Consider the following 14,541-nt stretch of genomic DNA (forward strand, 5'->3'; position numbering starts at 1 on the left):
GAAGAAGCTCCTCCTCAGTCTCTCTGTGTTGGTCTTCAGGGAGCGGAATCGCTTTCCTGACCTCAACAGAGAGAACAGTCTGTTGTTGGGATGGCTGAGGTCCTTCACGATCTTCCTGGCCTTGGTCCAGCACCGCCTGCTGTAGATTGAGTGCAGGTCAGGGAGCTCGGAGCGGATGGTGCGCTCAGCTGACCGCACAACCCTCTGTAGAGCTCGTCTGTCCTGCATGGTGCTGTTCCCGAACCAGGTTAAGATGTTTCCCGCCAGGATGCTCTCTATGGTGCACGAGTAAAAGTTCCTGAGCACCTTGGAGGGCAGTTGGAAGTCTCTCAAGCGTCTGAGGTGGTAGAGACGCTGTCGGGCCTTTTTCACCACGGTGTTGATGTGACAGGACCATGACAGGTCCTGCGTGATGTGAACTCCGAGGTATTTGAAGCTGTCCACTCTCTCCACTGGGCACTCGTTGATGACGGGGGTCTGGTAGTTCCTCTCCTGCTTAGTGCTGAAGTCCACTATCAGCTCCTTTGTCTTACTGACGTTTAGAAGGAGGTTGTTCCTCTGGCACCAGTTCTCCAGATTCCTAATCTCCTTCAGGTAGGCCGTCTCGTTGTTATCAGAGATCAGGCCCAGCACGACGGTGTCGTCAGCAAACTTGATGATGGTGGTGGAGCTGGTAGTGGCCACACAGTCATATGTGTACAAAGAGTACAGCAGGGGGCTCAGAACACACCCCTGGGGGGCTCCAGTGCTGAGAGTGGTGGAGGCTGAGACATGTCCGCCCATCCTTACTGCCTGTGGTCTGCCAGTTAGGAAGTTGGAGATCCACTGACACATAGATGAGCTGAGTCCCAGATGCTCCAGCTTGGTGGTGAGTGTGGAGGGAATTATGGTATTAAATTTCCAAACCAAAACTACTTTCAATCAAAACTAAAATAGCTGATTGAGCCAAAAATTATCTTAAGGTACAGGATACAGACTAAAACAAGTGAACTAAAACAGAAAAATATCAGTTCTTTTAGTTTTTTCAGTCTGGTCAGACTTGTAATCACGACTAGCCTGAGCAGATGAGCTCATAAACACTGTGAGCACCATCATGTTTACAGCAAAAATAATCATGTTTACAAGCTGATACACAAAATGCTCTGGTCTCTATAGAAAATAATTGTGAGATAATTTACTCATTCACAACAACTGTACAGTGAGAGGATGATTTTATAACTCACCTGGATTAAAGTTTGCATTATTAGGGACGCGGTTAATGTTGACCTTGGTTTCTGTAGCTGATTTTTCCCTCTTTCTTAAGGACTTTCAGATCCTGTAGTGTTTTTAGGTCTCACACTTCTTCTTCTGTTCAGTTTTCTCAGATTTTTAAGGACGCACTGCACACTATGCTGAGATACGCCAAGTTTCAGCTAACTGCTCTTTGTTAATCACTTTTCGGTTAAACTGCGTTTGCTTTCCCAATTTTAACAGGTTCATCTAAAGAAGTGGGAACAAATGTGTTTTTGTGGCAGGCAGGTAGTAACAAAGGGCTTAAAGATAAAACTTAAAACTGGTTCTTTGCTCAGTTGTTGGTTATGTGTCGACACAACAAGGAATCCTGGAGTCAGGAGCCGTTTTATGCTTGAATGATTTGGAGGTCAGAGTTCAGAGGGTCACCAAACCAAAACATTCCTGTTAAAATGATCAGGTACAAGGACTGAACTAAAAAATTACAAAGAAGAACTTTAACGAGCTTCAGAAAGGCATCGTTTATTTACAGGCTGTGCTTCTGACAACATGATTATGACCCAAACTGTCAAGAAATCACACCACAACTCTAAAAACATGTGAAAATTAGTGGACTCTGGTGAGGTCACTGCAGCGTTTCGATACAAACCTCAGCACGGAATCCTAGAACACCTGAGTGAGAAGGCGATGGAAAGTACACGTGCAGCGGAGGAGGGCCAACCCCCCCCACACACACACTCAGAGTAACACACACACACACACACACACAGAAAGAAGATGGCGGCGGCAGCGGTCGCGGCTCCTCCATAACAAAAAGGACTCAAAGTTCAAACTTGGCCCACTTTGTGTAACTCTGCTTTTCCCGCTCTGAGCGGACGATGAGCGGCCTCCGCCGCCCCTGAAGGCCCGGGTCTTTTCTCCGGGTCTCCGGGATGTTAGCGTGAGACTGCCTCCTGAAGTGGACTTTAAACCGGGACGGTAAGAGCGGCCGAGCCGTGCTAGCTCCGTGCTAACTGTTTGTTTGGACAGACTGTTTGTTTGTGGACACTCCCAGGACGTGTTGCTACCGGTCTCCGGTTTATCGGGACACCAGGGCAGAAATGCTGTTTATGTGACCGGCGGAGGGGCATCTGATCCGGACAGGTTCCGGTACTGATAGGTGAAGGAGCGGGCTCAGTTAGCCGGGTCAGCTAACGGCTAACTGCTATTGTCAGGACAAATGGCAAGTACTGTAGATATTACAGTACCGCGAGTAGTGCAGTACCGAAAAGTCCCAGAAGCACTACTGCAGTACTGCTGACAGCTCAGACTGTCACTGTACACACATAATGCAGCTCTGTGTGTACTCTAAGAACAGTAGTGCAGTTCTTTGTGTACTTTGACAACAGTACCGAATCTGTGTGTGCTCTGTGTACTGTGGCAGTAATACTGCAGTTCTGTATATATTCGTTGTGTACTCTGACTGTCATACTGCAGTTCTGGGTGTAGTTGTGTCACGTTGAGGACTGAGCAGGCAGAGGTGTTCTGATGTTTTGTGTGTATTCATAACCTGTGAAAAGCACCTGTGTCACCTGATTGATCAGTTGTCTTGATTAGAGGATTTTTACGGAGCATGGTGCTTCCACAAATATACTTTAAAATTTTCTCTGAGGAGCAGCTGTGATTCCAGAAAGTGGAGCCGATCGTCCTCACAGACCACGGCCACACTCAGGGACTGCACAGCTGGTTTTATGATATACCTCGTGAAGTCAGAGATCCAAGCTGATTTCTATGGAGAGATTATCTTACATCCACAAGCGTAAACTAAGATTTACAAATATGTGCCGTGATTTGTGTGTAACTTTTATGGTTGTTGGGTTTTTCTCTGTATCTATTATTGTAAGAGCTACTGTACAATATAAAGTGCCTTGAGGGGACTGTTGATGTGATATGGCGCTATAAAAATAAAATTGAAGTGAATTGAATAGAACTCACAAATGCGTGTTCCCATTCACACACGTACGAAATAATTTGACCACACGTGAAACAGTTTTCCAAATACATGTATCTAAACTAGATTAAATAGTGATTATTTACGCACAATTTATAAAGTAAGGTTTTACAAGTGAGGGGTGGTCGTGTAGTTTTAGTTTTTTGTATGCACAGAAATGTTTTGTAAAGAGAAAATTATACTATTCGTGAAGCTAAACTTAATAAATTGAGTGTGACAAGTTGTCACTGACAACTGTAACACACACCACAGATGCCAGGTCAGGTGTGTTTGTGGCTATTACTTCATCCTGCCCACATTTTCTACAAACCCATGGTCCCCAGAGAAGAATATACGAACAAAATACTAATACTAATAATAAAAGTGTTTCTACTCAGAGTATTCTTAGTCATGTGATTAATGTAACCTAAAAAAGACACTTGATTATCAATATTATAAAGTTATAATTAATCTTCAAGTTTGTATTTCCTTTTTTAAAATAATTCAAGTATTTATTAGATTTTGCATTTTATAACAGCAAACACAAAAATATAACAACAAATACAAAAATACAAAAACCAAAAAAAGAAGCAAACAAACAAAGAACTGAAAAAAACAAAAGAAAAGAAAAATACACTGAGGTTTTAACATCAGTGGCATCTCGTCCAAGTCAGGTAGACATTTAGGTGCAAAAACTGTCCCATTGTTCCACCGAAGCTTCAGTCACATGATGTAACCTTCCAAGTGTCTTTTCGCAAGCAACGTTCAATCATTCTTGCTTTCCACATTTTAAGCATTGGATTATTGGGGTCCTTCCGGTACTACAAAATGACACGGGCACATGTTACCAATGCAGTCCTTAACACTCTAAACTGGTGTTTCATGTTTGTATTTCTTTAATTAGACCTGCAGCTTTTACTTTAAAGCTGATTCCTCTGATTGAACATGAGTCTTTATCACCAAGCACAACAACAACAACAACAACAACACAACAAACTGTTGTATTCAGGTATATTTCTAAAGAACAGGAAAGCTGCTGAGTGCAAATGTAATAGCAAAATGTGAATTTGTGTCTATGTAGACAACAACATGTGATTTTTCACTGATCTATCACAGTTAACTGTATTATCACAAACAGACTGTATGCCAATAGCAGACTGGCTGTGTCTTATGGCAACATTTATGTCAGGTCTCAGTAGGGCTGCTCGATTATGGCAAAAATGATAATCACGATTATTTTCACTGAAATTGAGATCACGATTATTTGACGATATTTATTTAACCCTTTAAGACCTACTATAGAACCAAGTCCACCAGAGCTTATATTATTTTTTTTACATGCTGTAGTGCCATTTGTGGGAGCATTTCAAGTTGCTATACATCAATACAACTGTTATAGCCCATATTTTAATAATATGTATGCATTAAGTGCATAGTAATTACATAAAATTCAAAAAAGTGCAATAAACTACAAAAAAAATTGAAAATCGCTTTTGTTTTGTTTACATATATTTCTACTTGGAGAAGTTTAAGAGGCTTATCCCTCAAAACTTTAAATACAATAAAGTTGCAAAAAATAGTTTCCCACCACAGGAAATTTATTTTGAGTGTCTTCATAGTTTTATTTTGGAGATACAGCAATTTTTATATACTGCAGGAAAAACAAAAAACAATCCTATGATGCAAATTTGCAAAGAAAACAGCATGTGCATCATTTCACTGTGGGAAGTGTTACGAACAGCTGATAGGAACGGCGAAGCGTGTTTCTGGAATATTATGTTTTTGTTCATGCAAGCGCTTTTTATGCAATTTTTGCAAAGCTATATGTGGAACGAAACCGTGACCGAGGACAAGCTGATGGCATCAGATGTAAGTACAACTCCTCCGGTTTCATATGCAAAACAAATTATTGCGCTAGCTTACACGGTTCAGGTTCTACAGGGATTTAAAAATAGTTACGCAAAACGGAGCGTGCTGCTCTGACCGGCTTTAAAGGGTTAACAATGACTTTTAAAAAATAATATAAAATAGTGTGCAACACCACTGAAGTTTTTTTTTTTTTAAACTCTTTTCAACCAACGGCAGTCACTCTCCAAATAACTTCTGCTTAGCTTTCCGAGCTTCCCTCGGGTCCTCTTAATCAGCGGTCTCCACCCTTTTTTGCGCCACGGACTGGTTTATGCCCGACAATATTTTCACAGACCGGCCTTTAAGGTGTCGCGGATAAATGAGGGAGGGGCTAATAATCGGCTCAGTCATTTTTAATGATCGTTGAAAGCCCAGATCGTAATCGTGATTAAAATTCGATTAATTGAGCAGCCCTAGGTCTCAGTGGGTGTTGCTGTGCTGGACTAACTTTGAGGACATAATTTGCAATTGAAAAAGGTGAGAAATTATAATATAGGTTATTGCAATACTCAGCATGTCACAAAGAGTTAAAAATCGCAATATCATTGGACACTCAATCATATATTATTGGGTGTCCGATGATTCCCACTAGGGCTGGGCCATATCATACCATTCACGGTAATACTGGTATAATGTTGGGCAACGATAAGAAAATGAAATATCGCAAAAGAATATGGGTAAAACGCGCATGCGCAATACCTTTGATTTCATACGCACATGACGGAAAAAGCATGCCGGCGGCAAAGAACGAGAAGGGCGAAAGCGGATCGTTGAATGAAACGGATGAACCAGAATTGGTTTGTAAAAATGCTGCAACGTCAGTGGTGTGGAACTGGTTTAGCTTTCGTCCGTCGAATACACAACAAAGCACTATTTTTGGTAGAGGATGCTTGCAGGCCGTCGTTATTATAGTGTTTTTTGGAAAATACGGCACACTTAAAATCAATCCTGTGATTTTTCTGAAAATCGACAGTGCCCCTTATAATCCCGTGCGCCTTATGTATGAATTCTGGTTGTGTTTACTGACCTCGAAACTATTTTATGTGGTACACGGCGCTCGAAAATCTGTCAAATGTTTTAGTACGACTTTGCTAAGCTACAAACACGCACCGCTTGATGGATTGTCGGAGCATTACGGTTATCGTAGGCAGGAGCCTCGTGGAGTGATACGTACTGTGCTTCAACATAATATTACCGTATTGTGTGTGTATAACCTCTTTTTAAGTTTTGTAGATATTATACATGGTTATGCTGAGGATATGTTGGCCAATTTCCACTGGAAATGCCTTTTGGTTAAACTGTCAGCAAGGAATTTGCTTTTGCACTGTTAAATTTTTATATAACTTTAATGCACATAAAAAAACAACTGCTTGTTTAAGTGAAAATACATTGATGTTTTTTTGGTTTTTTTTGCACTAATAAAGTTGTGGAGTTGTAAAGTATTTTGTCTAGTGTCAATTAGGGCTGGGCCATATTATACCGTTCACGGTAATACCGGTACAAAGCTAGGCAACAATAAGAAAATGACATATCGCGACAGAGTATGGGTAAAACGCGCATGCGCAGCGCCGAAAAAGCACGGAGAATGCACGGTAACGGAAAATGTGAATGGGGAAAGTAGATTGTTGAGTGAAACGGATGAGCCAGAATTGTTTTGTAAAAATGGTGCAGCTAAACTGGTTTGGTGTTTGTCCAACAGATACACAACAAAGCACTTTTTTTTTTTGTAGAACATGCAAGCGGGCCGTCGTTATTGCCGTATTTGTCAGACTAAGGTGCTTGTAAATCTGGGAGTAATCTGGGTCCTAAACTCTGTCCTTTAATAAAGTCCCGAAGTCAAACGAACATCCCTGAGAGTTTAAAACTGTCTAAATACTTTTATCTTTAATGAAATGATCAGCATTGCTGCTTTACCAGGTGTAACTATGAAGTTTAACATCCAGGCATCCATGAAAATAGAATTCATTACATTTAACGGAGTTAGAAGTTGGCGGAAGCTAGCTCGCTAGTTTCGCTAGTTTCGCTAGTTACCTAAACATGGTATAGCATGTTCTGACTGAGAGATTTCTGAAAAAATTCAAATGTACAGCTCTGCTATCATTTCTAACATAAATGAAGACAGGAAACTAAACAGCAGTGACGTTTGTAGGGTTACTGAAGTTGGGCTAGCTGGTATATAACGAGGCTAGCGACACAGCTGTGTTAGCATAACATAAACTGTGAAGCTCAAGGATGAATGCTAACACTTTTCCACTCGATAAAAGTTAACGTGAAGGTTCCAAATGCAATCGCATGGCAGGATGCTGTAAATGGACCAAACTTCAGTCAGGAGAACAACTGAGATAATCCATCCACAATACGAGGTTAGTCATTAATATACTGCAACAACATGGGAATAGAGCAGCTGTGATAGAATACAGCATTAATGAATCAATGGTACAGAAGTGGAGGAAGCAAGAAGAATGAGTTGAATAAAGTTTGATTTATCTGACTGCTTTGTTTTGCTTAATGTGCCTTATAACCCCATGCACCTTATCGGGGCTCTAGAGTGCGACCAATTTGGTCGCAAATATGACCAAATTTTTCAGTGGTGCGACTAAAAAAAATTTTTGGTTGCACCTGTGCGACCAACTGTTCGGGTAGCAAAAAAAAAAAAATCTGCAACCTTCCCTGTGGTCAATGTCACTACCCGATCCGTACCGGAAACCCGATCGGTACCCCGCATGCGCGAAAGGTTTCTACTTCCGGTCGTAGCGTTTTACGATAGTTATGGGTCAGAGTATCTGTTAAGATGTTAAGAATAACAAGTATATCTTAAAATGTTTGCAATAATGAAGCATTTCAGTACAATGTAGACAAAAACGAAAAATAAAAAGAAAGTTACGGATCAGGACTCTCCGATCCTTACTGCGCATGTGTAAAGTCTGACCGTACAAATCGGGTCTACCCGATCCGTACCGCGCATGTGCAGATGTTTTCTTCTTCTTCTGCTCGTTTAATGGCAGTTTACTCCCCAGTGTACGAGGATACCGCCACCTGCTGACCGAGCGAATAAACCCTATTATAAACTGAATTATCGTCATTACAAACGTGTGTTAAATCTGATTTAGCGATAGTCGAGTGTGTTTATGCTTGTCTGTGAGGAGAGGATTGTTGGAATAGTGATGATGATGTGCGCTATCACTGTCAATTGTCAGTAAACAATTCATCTGGCTGATGAATCTACACGTGAGATATTACAAAGTCTGCATTATTAACTCTGTAATTAGGCGCCGTTCTTCTTATTTTATGGCGCTGTTGCTCAATCGGGGGACACTCTCTGTTGAGGAGAAAAGCATGAATTTCTTTGTATACGGATTATCCATTGTTTAAATGTCCCGGGCAGTCGAAAAGGAGGCAGAGCTGTTGAGAAATGCTAGGAGCTAACTGGGCGATAACCGTATCATTCAAATATATTGAATGTCGCAATGTTGGCAAAGAGAGGAAGTGACGTAAGATTTGCGCATGCGGGGTACTGATCGGGTTTCTGGTATGGATCGGGTAGTGACAGTCAACAACAGACACACATTATGCCCCTATCGTGGACTAAACCAATCACAGATAGTAAGGGGCGGGACCTCTCTGATTGGCTGTGGTCCAGTTGAAAGTGCAGGTGGAAGTGGGAGGTGAGTAGCTTGAATAAAGCGATATCAATTCATTAAATCCTGAATCGACTTTTAAATATAACTGTGTTTTGCCAGAAACGCCAGATTAAAGCTCACAAAACCATTTCAACAACAACCAAACAGCAGATGAGAGCAGGTACACGGTCTCCACACAAAGACGTAAACACAGAACGGACCCGACGCATCAGAATCAACTTTGTCTTTCTTGGCTTTCTCACCCGACGGCCCGTAGACGGACACGCTGTCGGAGCTTAGCGGTTCTGATGTGTCCGGTCCGCGCTGTGTTTACGTCTTTTTGTGCTGATTCTGAGCTGCAGGTTTTGTCTCTCCAACCAAAATTCACAGAGCCAGCAGCAAAAGAAGCAGCAAACTGCGCTTCACATTTGATCAATGTCGTCATGAATTTTGCTGTTTTGCTTCCACGACTATTAAAATCACACTTCATGCACAGCTAGCTCTCTCTCTCTCTCTCTATACTTCAAGAACAGTTTCCCGTCTCCAATCTCCGTTTTCTGTATTATTCATTCACTTATTACCCACCAGTCTACCGTTGTTTACAGCGCTGTGGCTGCTGTCTTTTTCTATTCTTTTTTTCACTTAAATGACCTCGGACAAGAAAGCCTATTTTTTTTCTGTTGTTCAATACTGAAAAAATTTAAACTTTATATGCAGAACATTGTAGAATATTTTTAAGGTTATCTGCTATAAAAAGCCAGACCAGGCCTTCATGTTTTTCTGTGTTACTTTCACACAAAGGCACCTGCTGTGATGTTCACAATTCTGATGAAGTCAGTACTGATAAATGATCAGAATTATAATATTTCTGACTGTCTGAGGCTAAGTTGAATCGAATCGGGACTTTGAAAACCGGAATCGAATGGATTATAGAAATCAGTGATGATACCCAGCCCTAGTGAGCAGCCTAGGCACGACAGAAGTGGATGTAGCTGCAATAGGAAAAGAACTATTGCTAACTTTTCTGTTATGTTAAGGCCTGATCCTTCTGAAATTCATAGCCAGTGCTCTGACACGGTGTCATCAATCTTTGAATGGTGAAAAAGCACAGTGTATCCAGAAAAACACATTAAATTATATAAATTATTATAAAATTTGTGTGTGCCTAACTTTTGTGCCAGTACGCCTAACTTTTTAAAGTTAGGTGTACCGGTACGCCCATGGCAAAAAGTTAGTCTAGAGCCCTGCTTATGGTCCAAAAAATACGTATTTGACTTTTTTATTTGGCACACTGCAGTTGAATGTTGCAAAGCACCTCTTTTTAACATCAGTGGATATTATACATGGTTATGGCTCAGGATATGTCAGCCCATTTCTACTGGAAATGCATTTTGGTTAAACTTTCAGCAAGGAATTTGCATTTGCACTGTTACATTTTTATATAGCTTTAATGCATATAAAAACAGCTACTTGTTTAAGTAAAATGAGTGGATGCGTGTTTTTTGTGCTAGTAAAGTTGTGGAGTTGTATTTTGTCTCACAGAAATTATATAGTCAGTTATATCGTTATCGCAAATTTTCAAATGTATATCGTGATAAATATTTTTGGTCATATCGCCCTGCTCTACTTCCCACCTCGAAAAGTACTCTGCAAAATAGTCAAGAAACCTGCTGAAGGTGGAAGAAGCAAATTTGTTTGACTTGAGGCAAAAACACAAAAATATGTTGTCGAGATTGACCAGGTGACAAAGGAAAGAGATACGAGGAGCTGATGTGACCCAATGACATCACTCATTGTGTGTTGATGACATGAAGAGCAAACGGCGGAGGAGAATCAGTGATGTTTATTCTCTGACATGTCCTCACAGTGCAGAAACTGTGTTATCCTTTAACCCACAGATGTTGAGCTCACCGTCTCATTTGATCTCTGAACCCACGTCTGTGTGTGCGTTGGTTAAAAACACTAAAAATGGTTCTTTGAGCTTTTATCAGTAAAATAAAGGTTCACCTTTTACTTGTGTGTGTGTGTGTGTGTGTGTGTCTCAACCCGGTCAGTCTGCCTGCAGAGCCTGCTGCAAAGCATGCTGGGAGCAGTGGGGGCTGCCCCTCCCTTCTTTGCCTATGTGTGTTTCTGGGCTGTGATTGGCTGCCTGAGAGCCCAGCTGACTGCACTCTGTCTCTCAGACGGAGAGAGAGGCAGGCTGATGGAGGCGAACGCGATGGGGTGAGCTGCCATTTTCTGTCTTTATCCTCTATCCCTCCATCCTTTTTCCTCCTTTGTATCTGCCAAGGAAGAGGAGGTGGACGGGAGGAAGTAGGAGGGGGGAGAGCGGAGGGAGGGTGGAGGTTTGGGGGGGAGTTCCTTTCATTGTGCTGTTGTCGTTCTCCAGAGGATTTAATTCATCCTCTGTTTGTGCTGCAGACGAGGAGGAGGAGGAGGAGGAGGAGGAAGGGGGGGGGGGGGGTCGTTGAGAGACTGAGAGGATTGAGGGGGTGGGTGGGGGGTGATGATGGAGGGATGAAGAGGAGGAGGTTCAGAGATGATGGAAAGAGGAGGGAGAGAAAATGGCGTCTGGCTGGTGCAGGAAAGAAGAGATGTTGTCTGTCCTAGTTATTGATTGCTGTGTCAACGGCAATAATCAGCACCTGGATCAATAACTTTACCAGTATCATATGGTGTACTGTTATTTTAGTACTGTATGTAGTACTGCTGGATTCTTTGTTGGTGCAGCAAGTTCAATTTGATCTTCTGATTGTTCAAACCTGATCAGTGTGATCAGATATTTATGGATTGGTGCTGCAGAGGTCAGTGTGTCGCCTCACAGCAGGAAGGTTCCTGGTTCAGCTGGCACCAATCCTTTTGTGTGCAAAGGTTTCATTATGTATATCCCATCTAGTTAAGGGCACCCTGTTAGGTTATCTGTTGATTCTGTGGTTGTGGCGTAGATAAAGCACTGTGATTGGTCAGTAAGAGGTCAAACTATTTGTGCAGGTGGAGCTGAGAGGCTCCGCCCTCCCTCATTGTAACTGCGTTAGGACCTCCTGTGCTGATTGGCCGTCCTGTCACCAGGCAGGCAAATAGCTTGTTTTAATTACAATTTAGATGTTTCTATATTTAGCTCTGAAGATCATCAATAATCTAAGCTCTCTGTAATTTCAATTATTGACATGAAAGATCAGCTGACCCTCCAGATGTGATGTCATCATTGTGCCGAATTCATTTTAAGGTTAAACAGGAAGTGATGTCATATGTTTACAGTGGGGCAAAAAAGTATTTAGTCAGCCACCGATTGTGCAAGTTCCCCCACCAAAATGATGACAGAGGTCAGTAATTTGCACCAGAGGTACACTTCAACTGTGAGAGACAGAATGTGAAAAAAAAATCCATGAATCCACATGGTAGGATTTGTAAAGAATTTATTCGTAAATCAGGGTGGAAAATAAGTATTTGGTCAATAACAAAAATACAACTCAATACTTTGTAACATAACCTTTGTTGGCAATAACAGAGGTCAAACGTTTACTATAGGTCTTTACCAGGTTTGCACACACAGTAGCTGGTATTTTGGCCCATTCCTCCATGCAGATCTTCTCGAGAGCAGTGATGTTTTGGGGCTGTCGCCGAGCAACACGGACTTTCAACTCCCGCCACAGATTTTCTATGGGGTTGAGGTCTGGAGACTGGCTAGGCCACTCCAGGACTTTCAAATGCTTCTTACGGAGCCACTCCTTTGTTGCCCGGGCGGTGTGTTTTGGATCATTGTCATGTTGGAAGACCCAGCCTCGTTTCATCTTCAAAGTTCTCACTGATGGAAGGAGGTTTTGGCTCAAAATCTCACGATACATGGCCCCATTCATTCTGTCCTTAACACGGATCAGTCGTCCTGTCCCCTTGGCAGAAAAACAGCCCCATAGCATGATGTTTCCACCCCCATGCTTCACAGTAGGTATGGTGTTCTTGGGATGCAACTCAGTATTCTTCTTCCTCCAAACACGACGAGTTGAGTTTATACCACAAAGTTCTACTTTGGTTTCATCTGACCACATGACATTCTCCCAATCCTCTGCTGTATCATCCATGTGCTCTCTGGCAAACTTCAGACGGGCCTGGACATGCACTGGCTTCAGCAGCGGAACACGTCTGGCACTGCGGGATTTGATTCCCTGCCGTTGTAGTGTGTTACTGATGGTGACCTTTGTTACTTTGGTCCCAGCTCTCTGCAGGTCATTCACCAGGTCCCCCCGTGTGGTTCTGGGATCTTTGCTCGCCGTTCTCATGATCATTTTGACCCCACGGGATGAGATCTTGCGTGGAGCCCCAGATCGAGGGAGATTATCAGTGGTCTTGTATGTCTTCCATTTTCTGATGATTGCTCCCACAGTTGATTTTTTCACACCAAGCTGCTTGCCTATTGTAGATTCACTCTTCCCAGTCTGGTGCAGGTCTACAATACTTTTCCTGGTGTCCTTCGAAAGCTCTTTGGTCTTGGCCATGGCGGAGTTTGGAGTCTGACTGTTTGAGGCTGTGGACAGGTGTCTTTTATACAGATGATGAGTTCAAACAGGTGCCATTCATACAGGTAACGAGTGGGGGACAGAAAAGCTTCTTACAGAAGACGTTACAGGTCTGTGAGAGCCAGAGATTTTCCTTGTTTGAGGTGACCAAATACTTATTTTCCACCCTAATTTACGAATAAATTCTTTACAAATCCTACCATGTGGATTCATGGATTTTTTTTTCACATTCTGTCTCTCACAGTTGAAGTGTACCTCTGGTGCAAATTACTGACCTCTGTCATCATTTTAGGTGGGGGAACTTGCACAATCGGTGGCTGACTAAATACTTTTTTGCCCCACTGTAGCTGATCTGGGGGTTACACTTAGAATCACATGACCAAATTATCAGGTGCTCTTACAGATCAAAAATGTCATTGGTGAGCTGTGTGCTGCAGTAAAATACAACATTGCTCAGCTCAGGTCTTGTTCTGACATATGGCATAGAAACTAAACATTTAACAGTGTTTCCTGAAAACCCTCTCTTGTCTCATCATTTCCTAATTACATTTAATTTTACAATAATGGATTCCACAGCAGTGGGAGTAGATGTCATCAAAGTAGATTTCTTTCTGAAAGTGCTGTAACTAAGCTTAAGAATGTAATTCACTCGCTGTTATCATCTTCAATGCTTTGTATCAACACAAAGCAGAGCAGCTACCTGAACGCTACTCCAACAGAGGTTGGTTATCTTGTTAATAATTTTACCTCCTCACTATGTATGGATACTGTAGCTCCAGTGAAAAAGAGAGCCTTAAATCAGAAGTACTTGTCGCCCTGGTTTAACCTTCAAACGCGCACCTTGAAGCAGATAACTCGTAAGCTGGAGAGGAAATTCTAAATCATTAATTTAGAATTTAGCCTGGAAAGTAATTAAAATTACCCTGGGTGGGTAGGGGGTGGCAGCAGTCTTCCACTCCAACCTCTGGAGCCAGACAGCATTTTAATTCATTTTAAAGCAGGATGCTTAACCTTGTCCACCCTAGTTGAAAAACTGAAAAAACACTGTTAATTCTTATTATCTATCGTCCACGTGGGCCTTACACAGAGCTTATGTCTTATTTAATGTTTAGGTCAAACAAAATGCAATGTTCTGAAGACAGTTTAATATGTCAATTAGTGATGTCCAGCAGGTGAAAATGCAAGCTCCATGAACACGCACAGCTGTGGATTCCAGCTGCTTCGATGTTATATGTATGATTTCTATACATTTTACGTCAGATAAAAACTTTGGTTGTAAGCTTCAGATAATTATTTAATA

General features: G+C 41.9%; 1 protein-coding gene across 5 annotated transcripts in view; it reads left to right on the forward strand.

The window, feature by feature from the left end:
* The first annotated feature begins 1,985 nt into the window (after nt 1-1,985).
* The window catches only part of apc (APC regulator of WNT signaling pathway), a 32,161-nt gene continuing 19,605 nt past the window's right edge, over nt 1,986-14,541 (forward strand). For 4 of the 5 annotated variants that reach the window (XM_085462875.1, XM_085462877.1, XM_085462879.1 and 1 more), the window contains exon 1: nt 1,986-2,208. The gene's annotated coding sequence lies outside the window, so the exon portion shown is untranslated. Of the gene's footprint in view, nt 2,209-10,871; nt 10,951-14,541 lie in introns of those variants that run through there. The other variant, XM_085462876.1, reaches the window with a different exon arrangement.

Source organism: Copadichromis virginalis, linkage group LG7, assembly GCF_057382275.1.
Source record: "Copadichromis virginalis isolate Kocher_CV1m ecotype Utaka linkage group LG7, C_Virginalis_male_GT1.1, whole genome shotgun sequence".
Classification (NCBI taxonomy): domain Eukaryota; kingdom Metazoa; phylum Chordata; class Actinopteri; order Cichliformes; family Cichlidae; genus Copadichromis; species Copadichromis virginalis.